We start from the raw sequence: 17,963 nt of genomic DNA, 5'->3' as shown, positions 1-17,963 counted from the left end.
GAGGAAACAACTATTAAAGAAACATTGAACTTTTGCTTTTGTGTTACAAATGACGTTGATAAAAGGAAAGGGTGTCCACCAACTTTCAACTAAGTATAATTGCAAAACTTTTCTCAAATTTATAAAACCTATAGAGAAACAACTGCCTTGCTCTAACACAACATATAACTGACGAAAACATTGTCAGTCAGTAAAAAACCAGTTAAATCAATTTTCTAACTGTTTTTCATGTTTTGCATCATCTGCATCATCATCATCATAAACTGGTTGTTTTGTTGTTGCTGCTGTTGTTGCAGCTCCGTTTGCTATTGCAGTTGCCTCTGCATGGACTGTTGCATACTGCTGAAAGCCTCTATCATGCCGGCCTGTTGTTGCCTCATGTTTCTTTGCTCATTTAGTTGTTCTTCTTGCATTTGTTTCTGCATTTCCAACTCCTTCTTCTTTACTACCAACTCTTGATCTGATTTATCTTTGAGATACGCAAGCGTATCTGTAACTGAACGCCGGCTTTTTTTAAACTTCGCTCCTTCTGTTTCCTCTTCTTCGCCATTTGAAGCCTTTCTCTTTTTGGTTTCTGCGAAAGTTTCTAGAGATTCCTGGCGCATCTCTTCGGCTGTTTTCCTGTCTTTCTCAACCTTTTCCTTTTTATCCGAGTCTTCAGTGGTGTGCTTCTTCTCAAACTCCTTTTCTTTCTCGATGATCTCCTCCAATGCTGCTTCAACTGGGGTCAGCTCGGGAGGCGCTATACCGGAACCATTTTCCTCCTCTCTCATCTTTTGAAGGAAGTGGGACTTAAGTATCTTGTAACGCTCTCAAACAGCTCGCTGGTCAACGTTCATGTTAAGAGACTTGATCTGTTTTAAGTCATCAGCAACTTGCGACCATGCGTTTCCACTCTCTTTTGTCCTTGGTCGAAATCTAAACGGTTCCATTAGAATGATTTGCTTACACAGGGCTTCGTCCTTTTCGGGCGTCCAAGTCATAGGCGATGCCCTGAATGAAAAGTAAAACAGTGAATTGGAAGGTATTTAGTTTTTATAAACCTCAGCATTGGAGAGCGTTGTCCATATACCCTTATACTGGCTAAAATCACAGTTATGAGCCCTGGGAGGGAGAGGAGGTGGGGTGCTCTCACTATAATTTTTAATCACCATATATACAAGCAATTTTCTTCTTCACACCTATTCAGCAAATCCCCTAAGGGAGTGTTCATCATTTATGGGGGGCGGGGGCTGGCAAATGGGAGGGGGGGGGGGAAGTGAAGTTTACTCTCACAGAGTGAAAGATCATCTTCTTGGGGGGGGGGGGTTCAGAAAATTTTTTACTTTCATGATGGGGGAGGCGAAAAAAGTTTTCCTTCATCGTTGAGGGGGGTCTAAAAAGTTTTCAACGTTACGCTTTCCCATTTGCCAGCCCCCCTCCCCGTAAATAATGAACACTCCCTACTATGCGTACTGTTAAGACCAACTTGTTCTTGCTTTATGCTCAAAATTTACGTTTCTCACAAATTACGTTTCACCACCTGATTACACATACTGAATAAGCCGGGATGCAATCAAACTATAGGGCCGTTTATAAGAGAGAAAATAGTCCGTGGATAAATAAGCCACGTATTATTTTAGCCGCGAACCTGCTCGTATAAACAGGGTTTATGTGTGTTTGGCACAAAACACACTGGATGTATATGTAAATCAAATAATCTGAATAATCTACTGAAAATAGATACACGATGCTGGTGTAAAACGCAATGTTTATCAGTACATTTACAGTTACACTAGTTGTGACAAGATGAAATAAGGCTCACCTTTTCTTCTTCGTTGAATTTGTGGCTGCTACCAGCTGTACTTCTGGTTCAGCTGCTGCTGCTGCAGTATTCATCTATGGAGATAATTTAAATCGCAAGGTTGATCAAGTTTAGCTTCCAAACAATTGCAAGAAAGCATTAAACGTGTAGCCTTATAAAACAAACACCGAATATACAACAGCTTTCACCTTCACTAAGCTTAATTATAGGAAGAAATACGAACGTTTCATGGGTTTAAAATCGTTTAACTTACGTTTGAAGACCTTCGGAGAATCTTCGAAGAGTCCGCCCGCGTGCTTTCTGAGTACTGTAAACAAAATGAAAAATATAGCTCAACCCGGTCAAAATAGGCTGCAAATCCATCAGCTTACAAAAAGATGAAAAGAAATGTCGATGGAGTGTTAAATTAATCGAAAATAACATACTTCGACCTATATACTCACCTTTTAAAGCACCAGTCGATCAACGTTCACTAGTCGACGTGAAAACAGGCGAACTGAAGTCGTGGACGGGAGCACGACGGCCTTCACGCATGAAGGCGTTCACGATTACGCATGCGCATGACCTAATTTTGGCGCGAACGCCGTGGTGACAGTCTCCCGTCGTCGTTGCGTAAAGTGCCTATTATTTGAACGGGGTGCAATGTCTACAATTAATTGTGACAATGAAAACAGCCAGTGTGTAGATAATCAGTGTCCGTATGTATGATGTCAGTGTACGATGTATGAGGGTTTGTCACTCGGGACACAGACAAGTGTCAGTAGTGAGGGGCGCACCACGGTTTCCGGATTTTTGCGGTGGTTTCTCGTTAATACGCGGTGGCATACATTATCGCCGATGACGTCACCGCCTATTGTCTTGCTCGCTGATTATGGGATGACGTCATATTTTATCTTAGTCTTACCAACAGGTTATGAACTGGTTTGACAGGTTTATCAGTGATGTCATGCTCTATTTTTAACTTATGGCAGTCATGGTCGGTATCACCGGTTTGACAGGTTTTCTGAAGTTATTTTTGGATATATGACATCATATAGTACATACATAAATACTTTATTGTATAGCTCCTCTTTGGAGGCCCTTCCGCCATACGTGAAAATAAAAATAATAATTACGAAAACTATTTACATTTAGATAACAAAATAGAGAAAAAAATTACGATAAAAAATATATTAATTGAAAAGATTCTTTAAAAAGTCTCTTTTTCAAAACGCTAAGACTTTCCGTGTCTTTGAAATACTTCGATAAATTATTGTAGACTTTTGCTCCAAAGAAGGCGAAAGCCCTTTGGCCACTCGCAAGCTCCAGGATCTACAATTTCTAAGTAAAAGAATCTGCATTCTGAAGTCTCTTTAGAAAAAACAAAACACAAATCACGCGACACCCACGCGTGTGTCTGAGAAAAATAAAGACACATAACTACGAATGGCCCGTTTGTCTCCTTTTGTCCCTTTTGGCGTGGTTTTGGCCTTTCAGGCCTGGTTATGGTCTTTCTGGCCTATGTTTGGCCTTTTCTGACACTCTATATAACCTGACTTTTCCCGAAAACTCGGAAATAATGAAAAATATTTGTCGTGTGTGTTTCTCGCCTAAATTAACTAAGCACCTTTCGCGCCTAATGACTTAAAAAGTTTCGTTTCAGGTTAAGCTTTGTTGAGGATTAAAGAGTTAATACAGTCTTTTGTTGTCTTTGTTTATTACAGTGCCCGGAATAAGAATAACCTGCACACAGAGATTTTACAATATGTATATAACACATTAAAGTCGGTTATGTTTGATGTTGATGACTGTCCACCTTTACTTACGTTAACAAGGGTCAATGGGCTTTTGGCTTTCAGATCAGAGACTTAAGCTCTTGAGTAACCTCTCTTCACGCTCCGTTAGCTACTAATTATGCAAGAAGCAGAGTGACCACGAAACCAAAACCTAAATTTGCATAAAAACTCCGCGGAAAAAGCCAATTAACTAATCATAAACAATAGACAGCTTAAGTTCATAGAAATAGTCAATTAAAACACGCGACTAATTAAATACTTGCTATTAAACAAGACACATTTCTCGAGAAACCTGAAAAGAACTTTATTGCCTTTAAATAGAAAATAAAAATAATAAAATTGTTTTACTACCAGAGATTTTGAAGGAATTAAGGTAACTCTCAACTCTTTATCCGAATCGCCGAGTTTGCCTCATAAATTTATAATAACCATGCGGAGCTTAATATTTCTATTTTTGCTGACCTTACGTCCTCCTCATTCTCATTTTTATTTTCGCTCGTTTCTCCCTCATTTTTATTTCCCTCCTCCTCATTTCTATTTTTCTCCCCCTCGTTTTTGTTACCCCTCCCCCCCTTCCTCATTTGTATCTTCGCTCCTTTCCCCCTCATTTCTATTTTCACCTCCTTTACCACCAACAGCTCCACCACCTCCACCTCCACCACCATCGGCGATAATGTATGCCACCGCGTATTAACGAGAAACCACCGCAAAAATCCGGAAACTGTGGTGTGCCCCTCACTACTAGTGTCCGCTGTCCGATTTAACAGGTGTCCGTATTAAGCGAGTTAATTTGAGAGAAATAAAATTGGCTTTTCGTCGGGACAAACAAAACTGTCCGTGATATCTGGGTGTTCGTATTAAGCGCGTGTCCGTAGAGCGGGGTTCCACTGTAGGGAGTACATCTACTTGGGTACTCATATCATCCCACGTGGAGTCAATCTAGGCAACTTCATCCGTCGCCATGTTTAACCTATGAAACCAGGCTTATGGTTACCACGTGAGTTTATCGAATGAATATCTCTTTTTATCGAATGAAAATATATTTCATGGAACCAAAATAAATCTTATCAAATGAAAATATATTTTATTGAACGGTAATATATTTTATTGAATAAAAATATATTTTATTGAATTTTGCTACATTTCGGCAACCATAACAGACCAAATGTGAATTATACACTCGGCATCATGGGAAGGGCTTTCAATCGTTTTCTCGCTAAAATGGACACGTGATCAAACATCAACCTCTACAACACGTTGGAAGGACGGGAGTTTCAACAAACGAACGCGACCATGGAAGGCGGCGGGGGTGTTCATGGTGACTTCATGCACATTCTAGTTCACGAATTTGTTAGTTCAAGGAAATATACTCGTACCTTGAATGTTTTGCGTCGTTTCTTTTCTTGGAAGAGTAAAAGGTAGTCAATTCACGGAATCAATGTCCGCCAGAATAGAACTGCATCGAGTGTTGTCACCGATGACCTATCCTAAGGTTTTGAGACTTAACTTATTTTTATAGGCGTTAATCCTTATTTGACCCTAGTAGATATCTTAATTCTCGTCTAACTTATGGACGTATAAACCAAACGGCGACGACATCCAATGCCTTATCCAAAAGCCCGCGTTACCTTTGACAAGTTCGTTAGCTCTTTATGTACCCGCATTAAACTGTCAAAAAAAAACATTGTTTCAGGCATCAACTTTTCTGCTTGTCGCTTTCTGCATTACCCAAATCAGCGGTGAACTAGAAAAGAAATTTGTACAGTTTCTATATTGGACTGTCTTGACTGAAATGTGACGCGGTCGTTTGCGGTGATGAGGCTCCAATGCATTTCATTTCCTTTATATGCGAAGATTAGCAATGATGCACTGCTGATGCAAATCGGGAGAAATTGGCATTTGAATTAAAAAAATAATAAAAATAAAAGACACAAAAAAGAAAAAAACTTTAAAAAGGTAAAAAATAATGATAAAAAAAGAGACCCCGACCCCGAGTCACTGTTTTACTGACACCTCGCGAGAGCTTTACAAAGTCCGTAAAAAAATGCAAATATTTGACCCTCGGCGGTAAACTTTGAAGTTGCAAAATTGTGAAAAGGCAAAAATGCTTGATTACTAAACATGTACATACTCAAGGCAACAAAAACAACAATTGAGAAAGTGATACTTTTTAAACGTTTTTTTTTTTTTTTTTTAGCACTGAAGCGCAAATTGAGGGTCTCAATGGGGTAGTGGCTTTTACGGTTAACGGTTAATATTTTGGCTTTTTTACAGCTAATGGTTAAAATTTTTTTTCAATTCGGTTAACAGGAGTTGTTAAGAACCAATTGCTATTGTTTTAGGAAGTAAAATATTAATTTCCATTTTTGTAAAACATACTGAAAGTCTTTGGACTAGTTTGAGCCGTGAGTGAAAAGGTATGTGGGGGTGTGTGTGTGTGTACATTCTCAGTGAACTATATAACTTTTGTGCTTTTACTTGCAGAAGTAAAATATAACTAATACGAAAATAAGATAGAGTTTTAAATTACTTAAAGGAAAATAAACAAGGAACGACAGATCCATGTACATGTAACCTATGGCACAAGCAGATTTAATTGTGTCTTTTTTTGTAAATAGCAACAATCACTATATGAATCACAAAGCTTTAATTAACAGGTTTGTATGGCCTGGCTCACCATTTTGCGTACGTCTAAACATCAAACCTTGTCCAGACCTTGACTTGTCTTCAAGATCTTGTCATTATTGGCTTACCAAAAACCAGTCCTTCTTACTCAATATCGACATCATTGTCACTGTCATCCGAATCGATCTCGTACTCCTCCACGTGGTTGAAATCTGCAGTTGACGAGCGGGTTAGCTGTGGAACAGTGGCATCTCTTCGAAACTCAACACGGACACATCGGAAACAACAGAGCGCATCTCAGCGGAGGCAGTGGGCGTTTGGTCAACTTGGTCAGCTGGAAAGAAGACCCTTGCAGTGGAATTAGGATTTGAATTTGAATACACTGCCGGATGAAGAGGAAGAGCTCCTGTCTTATCTTTAGTAGTCTCGCTCCTCACGGTTCTCTGACGCACAGGACGGTAGTTCTCCAGCCAATCTTTCATGGTCTCTTCCTTCCTTTTAGGGCCTCTTCATATGATCCCGGTTACCGGGATGGCTCGGTAAGCGGGATGAATTTTGCAGTCCGTTCATATGGGAAATTTCATCCCGGTTACCGAGATGAAGAGTGGTGACGCGGTCAATCGAGCGTGACATTTACCGAACAAGCCTGGCAAGAATTTTTCATTTTTATCGGTTCTACAAACCTCAAAAGTATTATATCTTTATCTCTACTACGAAAACGAATTATTTTGAACTAGAACATCTCAGAAATGAGCCGTAATAATCAAATATATCTGTTCTAAGACGCGAATGTTTGGTTATCGACTTCATCCCGGTAACCGGGATACCGTGTTCATATTAGAAAATTTTCGTCCCGGACTCCCGAGATCTGGAGAGTTATGTCGCAGTCCAGAGATGGACTGCGACATAACTTGTCTGATTGTTCCAAATTCAAAGCGTTGAGTGTTGAGGAACGCCTCAGTGAAGTTCAGAAACATAAGTTGTGTTTTCGTTGCCTTCAATCTGGGCATTGGCTCAACGACTGTCCTAAGTGGAAGCAGTGTGGTGTCAATGGAATTGTACACGACCTCACAATGCATTATTGCACTCTATAAGGAGCGTCAATCCCTTGGGAAGCAGTGATTCCGTAACAGCAACTTCATCCAACGAACATTCCAGCGCATCTCATAGAAACAGAGATTCAGTTTTGTTACAAGTGGTACCTGTAACACTGTATGGTCCAAAGGGATACTTCAACACGTATGCAATGTTAGACACTGGAAGCACGTGCAGTTTGGTGTTGGCAGATGTTGCCCGTAACCTTGGTTTGGATGGTCCGTTAGAAAGCGTGCTGTTAAATGGAATTCATAAAACATCAGACCTGTTGACAAGGCGTGTAAGTTTACAAGTCAGTCCATTGAACGACCTTGGTAATCGATTTGATGTGAATGGAGTCCTGGTAGTTGATTGCCTGAATGTACCTGAAAGAAAGGTGGAACTCAGGGACTTACAGGAGAAATGGCCACACCTGTTGGACTTAGAGTTGAATTAAGTTGCTAGTACACAGGTCACTCTACTTCTAGGCAGTGATGTCCCAGAGCTTATTGTGTCACTGGAAACCCGAAGTGGACCGAAAGGGTCACCAGTTGGAATTCGTACTGAACTTGGGTGGGCTATTACTGGCCGCCTACCTGGTTATATTCAAGACAGTGAGTCAGTTTGTAAGGTTCATGTTGTGACGGCGGATGACGAGCTCCATGAAACAGTGAAATCTTGGTGGCGGACTGAGAACTTTGGTTGCCGCTATGACTATGATACCCAACATTCAGTTGAGGATGCAAATGTCATGAAGTTTCTGAATGAGAAAACCGGAAAGGTGGATGGTCGATATGAGGTTCCGTTGATTTGGAAAGATCAGAACATCAGACTCCCTGACAACCGCATTGTGGCAGTCCATCGTCTTAATGTTCTGGAAAGGAGACTCCAACGTGATCCTGAGTTAGCAGCTGCCTATGAGAAAACCATCAGCTCAGACTTAGAGAAAGGGTACATCAAGAAGCTGACTAAGGAAGAAGCAAATGCACCCGTGAAGCACAAATGGTACCTGCCTCATCACCCTGTTCTAAATCCCAGTAAACCTGGAAAGGTTAGACGAGTATGTGATGCTGCTGCTAAATTTCAAGTCTTCTGAGTGGTCCAGACTTGATGAACAATCTTGTAGGAATTTTCATGCGATTTCGAAAGGATCGGACTACAATTTCTGGAGACATCGAAGCGATGTTTAATCAAGTTGCTGTCCCGCCAGAGGATCAAGTTGCCCTTCGTTTTCTGTGGAGTCAATCACCTGGATCTGAAGCAGAAGTCTATCAATACCAGCGTCACATCTTTGGAGCCAAGTGTGCACCAACCTGTTCTAACTATGCGCTTCTTAGAAGTGCGGAAGAAAATAAACTGCAGTTTCCAACTGCTGCCCTTGCAGTAAAGCGAAACTTCTACATGGATGACTTCTTCAAGTCCGTGGAATCGAGCAGCGAAGCTCTGGAGCTGCAACAGCAACTGGTTGCAATGCTGAAGCTTGCAGGATTTAACTTGACCAAATGGATCTCAAATGAAAAGGAAGTGATCGAGCGTATACCAGTATCAGGGAGAGCTCCCTCCGAAAGGTGGTTGAAGAAGAAATTGTCATGCATGTGGAACGTGCTCTTGGTGTCATTTCGGACACTAACTCTGACTGTTTTGCCTACAAGGTGGTTAAAAGGGACTTGGCAAAATTCTGAGTCTGATAGCATCATTGTTCGATCCAACTGGGTTCCTGGCTCCATTCCTGGTGGGAGCAAAAATCCTTCTTCAACAATTGGGGCAGTTTGGTATTGGCTGGGATGATGCACCACCACCAGAATTCCTCATAGAGTGGTCCAAATGGCAGGAGGAACTGGAGGGGCTTTCAGAATTCTTTGTTCCCCGGTTTTATCGTCATGTCGTAAACAATCCATCTTTTATTGAGCTACATGTGTTTGGAGATGCCAGTGAACTGGCGTTCTGCTCAGTAGCTTACTTTAGATTCAGCTATGCCAGTGGAGCTGTGAGATGTGCCTTTGTTACAGCTAAGACGCGAGTGGCACCCAAGACGCCATTGAGCATTCCTAAGCTTGAACTGCAGGCCGCAGTATTGAGTGCGAGGTTATCTACTGTAGTAATCAAGGAACATGATTACAACATTGATTCTAAATACCTTTGGACTGACAGTAGCACTGTATTTCAGTGGATTCGTGGAGAGTCAAAGCGCCACCCCGCATTTATCGCTAATCGAATTGGTGAGAACCCAGTCAATGGAACCACTGTCCTGGTCCATTAAACCCTGCAGATGATGGTAGCAGGGGACTTCCAGTTAGGTCGATCGGGTCAGAGAGCAGGTGACTAAATGGTCCTGCCTTCCTGTATCTCTCTGAAGAGAAGTGGCCCAAGGGGAATTCAAAACTTGAAGCCTCCAACCAACCTATGAATGACCAGCAAACCCAAGAAATGGCAGTAAATTGGACTGATGCAGTGCAAGATTCAAGGCGCAAATTCATTTCTTTGGATAAGTACTCATCCTTGACGCGACTCCTCAGAGTAACTGCCTTCAGTTTTCGGTTTATTTACAACCGCAACGCGCAGTGGCTGAACGTCGAATTGGTCTGTTGTCAGTTGAAGAGTTGGAGCAAGCTCGGAAATTCTGGATCCGCAAGGCTCAAGCACAGTCCTTTCCCCAAGAAGTTACCACTCTCAAGAAAATTCTAACTATTTCAAGCAAGAGCAAATTGGTTTCTCTTTCATCCTTCTTGGACGAAGAAGGAATGGTTCGTGTTGGTGGTCGGATTGAGAGAGCCAATATACCATATTCTGGCCGCCACCCTTTGGTGTTGTCACCTGAGCATGAGCTGAGCCGTCTTATCCTCATAAACTGCCATGAGAAGCTTAAACATGAAGGCGTTGAACATGTTCGAAACGAATTAAGACAACAGTACTGGATTCTGCGCTGCCGTGCAACAGTACGAAAAATTTTATATCAGTGTCCTTATTGCAGAAGGCGAAGAGCAAAACCAGAAGCACCATTGATGGCTTGCCTTCCCTCTGATCGTCTACAAGTTGCACCGGCATTCTGGAAAGTTGGAGTAGATTTCTTTGGTCCACTGAAAGTGAAGCATCTCAGGAAGCAAGAAAAGAGATATGGTTGCCTCTTTACTTGTCTCGTGACTAGAGGTGTGCGTTTGGAAGTTGCGCACTCTTTGTCTACTGACTCCTTCATCATGTGTCTTCGACAGTTTATAGCAAGACGAGGTAAACCAACTGTCATCGACTCTGACAATGGAACAAACTTCGTGGGAGCCAACCGCGAGTTAAAAGAAAGCCTTTGTGAGTGGAATCAAGATCGAATTGCAAGTACACTGAGTCAAGAAGATATTCAGTGGGTATTCAATCCACCCGCCGCACACCATATGGGAGGAGTATGGGAGCGTTTGGTGAGGTCTTGTAAGAAAGCCCTTGATGCTGTCCTCACGGATGAAGTATTAGTGACCGCCATTACTGAAGTTGAGTGGCTAGTCAACAGTCGTCCTTTGACTGAAGAGATCTCTGATGTGGACGATCTTGAAGCGTTAACTCCGAATCATTTCATCATTGGTAGAGCATCTCCTAATCTACCACCTGGTATTTTTGCTGACAAAGAGATATCGTGTCAGAAGCGTTGGCGCCAGGCACAAGTTATCACCACCCACGTCTGGAATCGTTGGTTGCAAGAGTACCTGCCTGGTTTAGCTGTTCGCAAGAAGTGGTTTCAACCTATGGCGAATGTTGCGATTGGTGATTTGGTGCTTGTGGTAGATTATGGAATCCCGAGAGGCTTCTGACCTCTTGGCAAAATTGTGAGAGTTTTCCCTGGCCATGACAATGTCGTGAGATCAGCTGAAGTGAAGACCAAGTTTGGTTTGATGAAGCGTCCTGTTGTGAAACTAGCCTTGCTAGAAGAGTGTTCGCCCATTTAACTCGATCGAACACGGGGGGAGGATGTTACCGCAATAAAATCGTCAGACTTTATTTTGATTGTTTACATCTTAAGACATTTCGTTTTTTTGTTTTTTGTACCCGGATGAGAGCACATGGCATGGTTTTTTTGGAGAAATGCACTACGGTTTTTTACAGCTGGTGTAAAAATGCTTGTAGTCATTAAAAAGTCATCAAAATGTTACCCGAGGTACGAGATTTGGATTTGGGAGCCGCGGGAACAATAAGCTTGATTTTCCCTGCAGCAGCATCCGTTGTGAAATGTGTATCTGAAACACTGCAAATGCCGTGCACTTGAACGAAGCTGCAGGTTTTTTCAGTCACAACTTGCGCTCTTTCGCGCCTATCTCCGGCTAGAGTTTAGATTTTCTTGGTCGATGGATTGTACCACTTTACTTGACGACCCCCAACATCTGTGAAAACTAGTGTGCCCTTGAATGTTGCTACTTTCTTGATCTCTCTGCAGTTGTCAGTCATATTTTCAAGCCATTTGTTACCTCACTGGATTCCATGTCAATACAGTACAGGCCACCGTTACAATGGGGACTTTTTGCCGCAGCGAAGTAAACAACTAATCAAAGAATCAGACATTGCAATCGACATCAAGTGATGAACACCCTCTGGATAGCCTATTAATTTCCGTAACTTTCCGTTTATTGTAACCCCATTCCGTTCCAGCTGAATCTGATAAACAACTCGGTGACCATCGTCAGCACACAGTAACAAGTCGTCGCTGGCCACACATACAGCTGCAGGCTTCGAAAGCGGTACATTAGTTTGCAACATGTTCTTCGTCACCCTGGCTTCTAGCTTCAACAAGTGCTGAGAAAGACGCTTTCGTAAAGTAGGGACGGTTCCATCAATTGACAGATTGACAGTCACTTGGTGTTCTCTCCAAATCAGCACGTGAGCGTAGAGAGTTAGGGTTTAGCCTAACCTTTCCATCGAGGTCTTCAAATCTTATGCACGCATTACCGTGCTCTGCTATATAGGCTACACCTCTGCAGAAACATAAATTTCTCTAATCTTTCATCCCACTCTGCAGCTCTGCTACATCAGCTGGTTGGCGAAGCCTTATCTTGAGCAGTCGAGAGCAAGAGGTGTTAAAGTCGTAATCAAGGGCCAAAACACTACCAAGTGGTCCCGGGCAGATAGCAGCAGGCTGGCAACAAACCCCTTGTTGATAAGAGGTCCAAAATCTATACTTTTCCAGAACCAGTGTGTGTACCACAAGCGACACCTTACTGAACACTTCTATCACCTCAGGCCTCGTAAGTCGCACTATTGGTTCCACTGCCAACCTATCTTTAATTCGTACGCATTCCAAGGTGAGCATTTTTCTTAGCAGTTTGCGGACATCAGAATCTGTTGAGTTTCTCAACGTGTGGATTAATACCAGATTAGACATTTGTTCATTCAGATCTATGAACCATTTCGACCAGCTGCATTTAAGACTTTTACAGATGTCGATCGGCTTTTCTCGCTATCAGAACACATAAACGAATAACACATCAGACTCAACAAAAGATCTCGAGAATTTCACTTTTGTGGTTAGATTTTTTACGGTTAACATTTTATAACGGCTAACGATTAAATTTTTTCATTTTTACGCCTAACGGCTAAATTTTTGGCCGTTTTACGGCTAACGGTTAACCCCATTGAGACCCTCCTAATTGGCGACATTATAAATCAGTGAAATAAATATACAAACTGAACATGACATATGTTAAAAGTCCCAACAATGCAATTAAAAACCTTCTTAAGAGGTTTTAGGTATTAGGTATTAGGTATTGCAGGTATTAGGCTTTTGGAGAGAAAATTCTGGTATGGTTCATTTTTGACAGAAGTTAAGTGAACAGTGAATATATCGAACAGAGATCCACAAAAAGCCAGAAATTCGACCACAAAAGTGTGATTGTGCATTTTTGCTAACGACAATTGTTGAAAATTGTTTTAATTTCACGTTCTATTTGTGGACGAACCCTGTAAAACGAACCTTTTTGACGCTTGTGACCCTCTGAAGGAAACACATTATTCAACTGGTCGATCTTGCATTACGTTCCCCGTTTAGTGCTTCCGCGCTTTACTTCCTTATCAAAATGGCATAAATCCGGATCTCGAACGTATTCCATAGCCATATCCATTAGGTGAGATTGCATACATTTTAAAGTTTGAAAATTCTTAATTCGATTTCCATAAATCCTAGAACGGTAGTTTTATACCCTTTTAAAACTTTATTTATTGAAATTTTCGAAAAGTATGCTAAGCGATGTGAATTGAAACGTTTTTTACCTCGAAAAAGGCAAGCGAGTTTTCTGCAAGTTCAGCTCCTGTGAAAATATGCAAGTGCCCTCAACTTGTAACCAAGTCTTTAAAAAATTATATCTCTCGACTCACCAGTCATATGAAAAATAGACAATCATCTTCATAAAGTTTATTTATCCCACTAATCAATTATCCATGGACGAAAACTCAGTAACGATTGTTTTCTCGTCGTAAATTCGAATGCACGTGTATCGGCGTGAAGCAATATTCATTTGTTGTGTACCGTCGCGCAACATGAGATCTCGCAGGCGAAATCTTCAAAAAATAATATCTCTTGCTAGGGTTGTCCTAAAATCATGATTCTCGTAAAAAGGAAAGGTTAAGAATTGTGCTATTCTGTGAAATAAGTCATCCGGTTGTGTTTAGACTTGGCGTCGTCACGCGCATAAATTCGATTTTCATACATCTTCAACTTTGAAAATTCATAGTTGGCTTTCTTTAAATCTTAAGACGGTAATTTTACACACTTTAAATACTTCATTTATTTGCAGTTTTCGATAATTGCTAAACGATGTCAATAGTAACGTTTCTCGAAAATGCAAGAGTTTTCGTTTCCTCTATTACTGCCCTAGCACATACATTTTGCCTATGGAAGACCGAAATGTTTGTCTGAGTCTATGCGGGGGATCTCAGTGACAAAATCTATTTTTAGCAATAGTGCGTTATTGCAAAAGTATTTTTTGATTACGTATCTCGAATTACAGCTGAAGGAAGAGCTTCTTCTGGGTCATGCCTAGGGGCAAGCATTGCAGCATTCTTCTTTAAAATAGTGATGAACCACCTCCATATCCTCTTATCTGCCAAGCCGAAAGCATTTTCATAATTATTAGTGTTTTCCCGGCTGTTGCCTTGCCACAAAACGATGTAATTCTTGGTTTTCACATGACGTCAAAAAAACTGAAATTCATAACTAAACACAATTTTGGGTTTTTATCTTCATCGCATATAAGAAAATCTAAATTTCCATCGGCTTGCTTGTTTTCAGCAGGATAGCATCCTTTGTTTTGAAAATAGAGCAGTTTGAATTTTAGATTTTTGCGCAGTGCGTGACAGAAGCATTGCTGCTCTAAACATGTCACGTACATGAAAACATCGATTCGCCTCGTGTCTTTTTTAGGTCTGATCAGCTAACATGTAATAGAAGCGTTAATGTCAATGTGTGAAAGTTCAGCAGAGAGAGGAAAGGCTTTGAAATAGCCAAGGTAAACTCCAGATGTTTTTGCTGGTTTCCGGCCGCCATGTTGGTGCCCATCAGACGGGGCACCAACATGGCGTCCCATACTATACTCTGTAATTTTCCGTGGTACATTTTCTCGAATAACTCGATTACGAGATATCGCACAGCCCTGTGGCTTTCACACGTTGTTTATGTATCACTCTTCTACAACATATCAATTTCTTGACTTTATCTATGGAATGGTTGAAAATTTTATTTTTTCACTTGCGTTACGATGTGTGAGGTGAAAACCACCTATTGAAAAGATGAGCTAGCCTCCCAAATTCGTTTCTTAAGAAGAAATCTGGAAACAACTTCCAATGGATTCAGACTACTTCCTTACGTTGGTTATATGTCATTAGTTTATTGTATAGTTAATCTGTCTTGCTTTGAGTTTACGCATATGTGTTAGTGCTAAAGGAAGGAAATGTTACTCTTCCTTTTCAATGTTTTAATTTCACGTTCTATTTGTGGATGAACCCTGTAAAATAAACCTTTTTGACGCTTGTGACGCTCTGAAGGAAACACATTATTCATTACGTTCCCCGTTTAATACTTCCGCGCTTTACTTCCTTGTCAAAATGGCATAAATCCTGATCTCGAACGTATTCTATAGGCATATCCATTAGGTGAGATTGCATACGTTTTGAACTTTGAAAATTCATAATTCAATTTCCGTGAATCCTAGAAAGGTAGTTTTATACTTTTTGAAAACTTTATTTATTGAAATTTTCGATAATGGCTAGGCGATGTGAATTGAAACGTTTCTTTACCTCGAAAAATGCAAGCGAGTTTTCTGCAAGTTCAGCTCTTGTGAAAATATGCAAGTGCCCTCAACTTGTAACCGAATTTTTAAAAAATCATATCTCGCGACTAACTACAGTGGAACCTCGATTTAACGAACCTCTATTTAACGAAGTCCTCGATACAACGAGCGATATTCTAGGTCCCGGCCAAAGTTACAGTAAAATGTATGGAATAGAACTTCGATATAACGAACCTCGATATAACGAATTCTTCGATATAACGAACATAATCCGGAAGCCCAAACGTAAAATCTACCTCGATATAACGAATTACAATGTCAACACGCGTCAGAAGATAAACGCTGAACAGATCAACAGTCAACAAATCCTTTAATCCTTATGGTAAAGAGACGGCAACCTTTCAGGCAACGGCTTATTATATGTCATAGACATTGGCACATCAATTAACTTCTGCTCTAACTTCTTTGTCTCTTATTAGTTCTGCGGCACTTCTGGGTGACGAAAATTGCATTGAATTGCGTGACAGAAGTCACCTGTGTTACAAATCAATCATTAACTATGACGTCGATATAACGAACATTTTGGTCGTTTCCCGTCAAGTTCGTTATATCGAAGTTTTCGATATAACGAACCCTCGATTTAACGAACAAATTTGGCCGGTCCCCAGCGACTTCGTTAAATCGAGGTTCCACTGTAGTCATATGAAAATAAGAAAATCAACTTTATAAAGTTCATTTATCGCACAATCGAATATCTATGGAACAAAATTCAGTAACGATTGGGTCAAGCTTAGGGGCAAGCATTGCAGCATTCTTCTTTAAAATAGTGAAGAGCCACCTCCATATCCTCCTATCTGCCAAGCCAAAAGCATTTTCATAATGATTTGTGTTTTCCCGGCTGTTGTCTTGCCACAAAACGATGTAATTTAAAAGATGAGCTAGCCTCCTAAATTCGTGTCTTAAGAAGAAATCTGGAAAAAACTTCCAATTGATTCAGAATACTTCCTTACTTTGGTCATATGTCATTAGTTTACTGTATAGTTAAACTGTCTGCCTCGCATAAGTGTTAGTGCTAAAGGAAGGAAATGTTACTCCTCCTTTTTCCTTGAAAGTTAGTACCTTAATATGTTGTTTCAGATTATGTTTTCTTTTTATTTCAGGTTTTTGTTTTTTATTTGCCTTCTGTTTCCTGAAAATAAAGGAAGTGCTACGCATGCGCCTTATAACTATAGCTAAAGTGAAATGTTCATCGTAGGTCAAACATTGTACCTCAAGAAGGCTGGTTTGGCCAGCCGAAATATAGTAACCTTTAAAACGTAATTCTACGTTGTATCGGTCTCTGCTTCTTTTATCATTTGTATTTGTTAAGCCGATCAGATCAACAATTGATCCAACGTATACCAGCAGGATTATCGTCCACGGTTGTTGCTTAGACTTTACTCTTGTGACAAGCATTGCCGCATTCAGCATTCAGTAGAAGAACCACCTCCATAATGATCATCCTATCTGCTAAGCCAAAAGCATTTTCATAGTTTGCTTACAGGCTGTTCTGTTTCCACAAAACGATGTAATTTGAGAGATGACACGACAGTTGAACTTCGTGTCCTAAGATGAATTCTGGCAACAGATCAGGCCCGCGCAGCAAGCCTAAGACACCTGGTTGGGGAGGGGGCGGGGGGGGGAGCTAGCAAATTGTTTGAAAAAACTACCCTCCCGTCACTCAAAACACAGACCGATTAGCGAATTAAGATGCAACGAGAACCTCAAAAACCATTAGATTTAGTAAGAAAAACAATAACTTTGCACCTGCATCACACTTTTTGGTACATTTCCTCACCGCTTTTTCTACGCTGACTACCAACTCGTAACCGAATCTTTGAAAAATCATATCTCTCTACATATTAATCGTATAAAAATAAAGAGAAATATGTTTTATACAAAGCTTATTTAACGCACTGATGGAATATCCATTAGGTTATAAAGTTGCGCGTGAAGCACTGTTTGTTTGTTTCTTAATTCGCGCCGATGAGATCTCGCCTTGCAACAGGATCTTTCAAAAATCATCTCTCTGGCTAGGATTGTCGAAAAATCATGATTCTTGCACGAAAATAAAGGTAAGGAAGTGTACGTGTCCCATTCAGAGAAATTAAGAATGGCAATGCGCAAGAAACATTTCTATTCACGAAATTGATTTCAACTAAGCATATCCGGTCGTGTTTTCACTTTTCACCGTCACGCGCATAATTTGATTGCTTACATCTTGAACTTTGAAAATTCATAATTCGATTTCCATGAATCCTAGAACGGTAGTTTTATACTTTTTGAAAACTTTATTTATTGAAATGTTTGATAATTGCTAAGCGATGTAAATTGAAACGTTTTTTTCCTCGAAAAATGCAAGCGAGTTTTCTGCAAGTTCAGCCCTTGTGA

The 17,963-nt window shown here is 40.7% G+C and overlaps 2 pseudogenes across 1 annotated transcript; both read right to left on the bottom strand.

The window, feature by feature from the left end:
* Nucleotides 1-215: 215 nt before the first annotated feature.
* On the bottom strand, nucleotides 216-2,427 carry LOC146453519 (uncharacterized; annotated as a pseudogene). The gene is made up of 4 exons (XR_014859488.1): nucleotides 2,248-2,427; nucleotides 2,058-2,111; nucleotides 1,805-1,878; nucleotides 216-993 (listed from the first exon to the last, which is right to left on the bottom strand). The product of XR_014859488.1 is annotated as an uncharacterized LOC146453519 (transcript).
* A 3,921-nt stretch (nucleotides 2,428-6,348) lies between these two features.
* LOC146453518 (uncharacterized) lies at nucleotides 6,349-13,258 on the bottom strand (annotated as a pseudogene).
* Between the last annotated feature and the right edge of the window lie 4,705 nt (nucleotides 13,259-17,963).

Source organism: Pavona decussata, unplaced genomic scaffold (assembly GCF_977016875.1).
Source record: "Pavona decussata unplaced genomic scaffold, jaPavDecu1.1 SCAFFOLD_330, whole genome shotgun sequence".
NCBI classification, from domain to species: domain Eukaryota; kingdom Metazoa; phylum Cnidaria; class Anthozoa; order Scleractinia; family Agariciidae; genus Pavona; species Pavona decussata.
The sequence above is the reverse complement of the archived record's forward strand: the minus strand, read 5'-3'. Positions and strand labels throughout refer to the sequence as shown.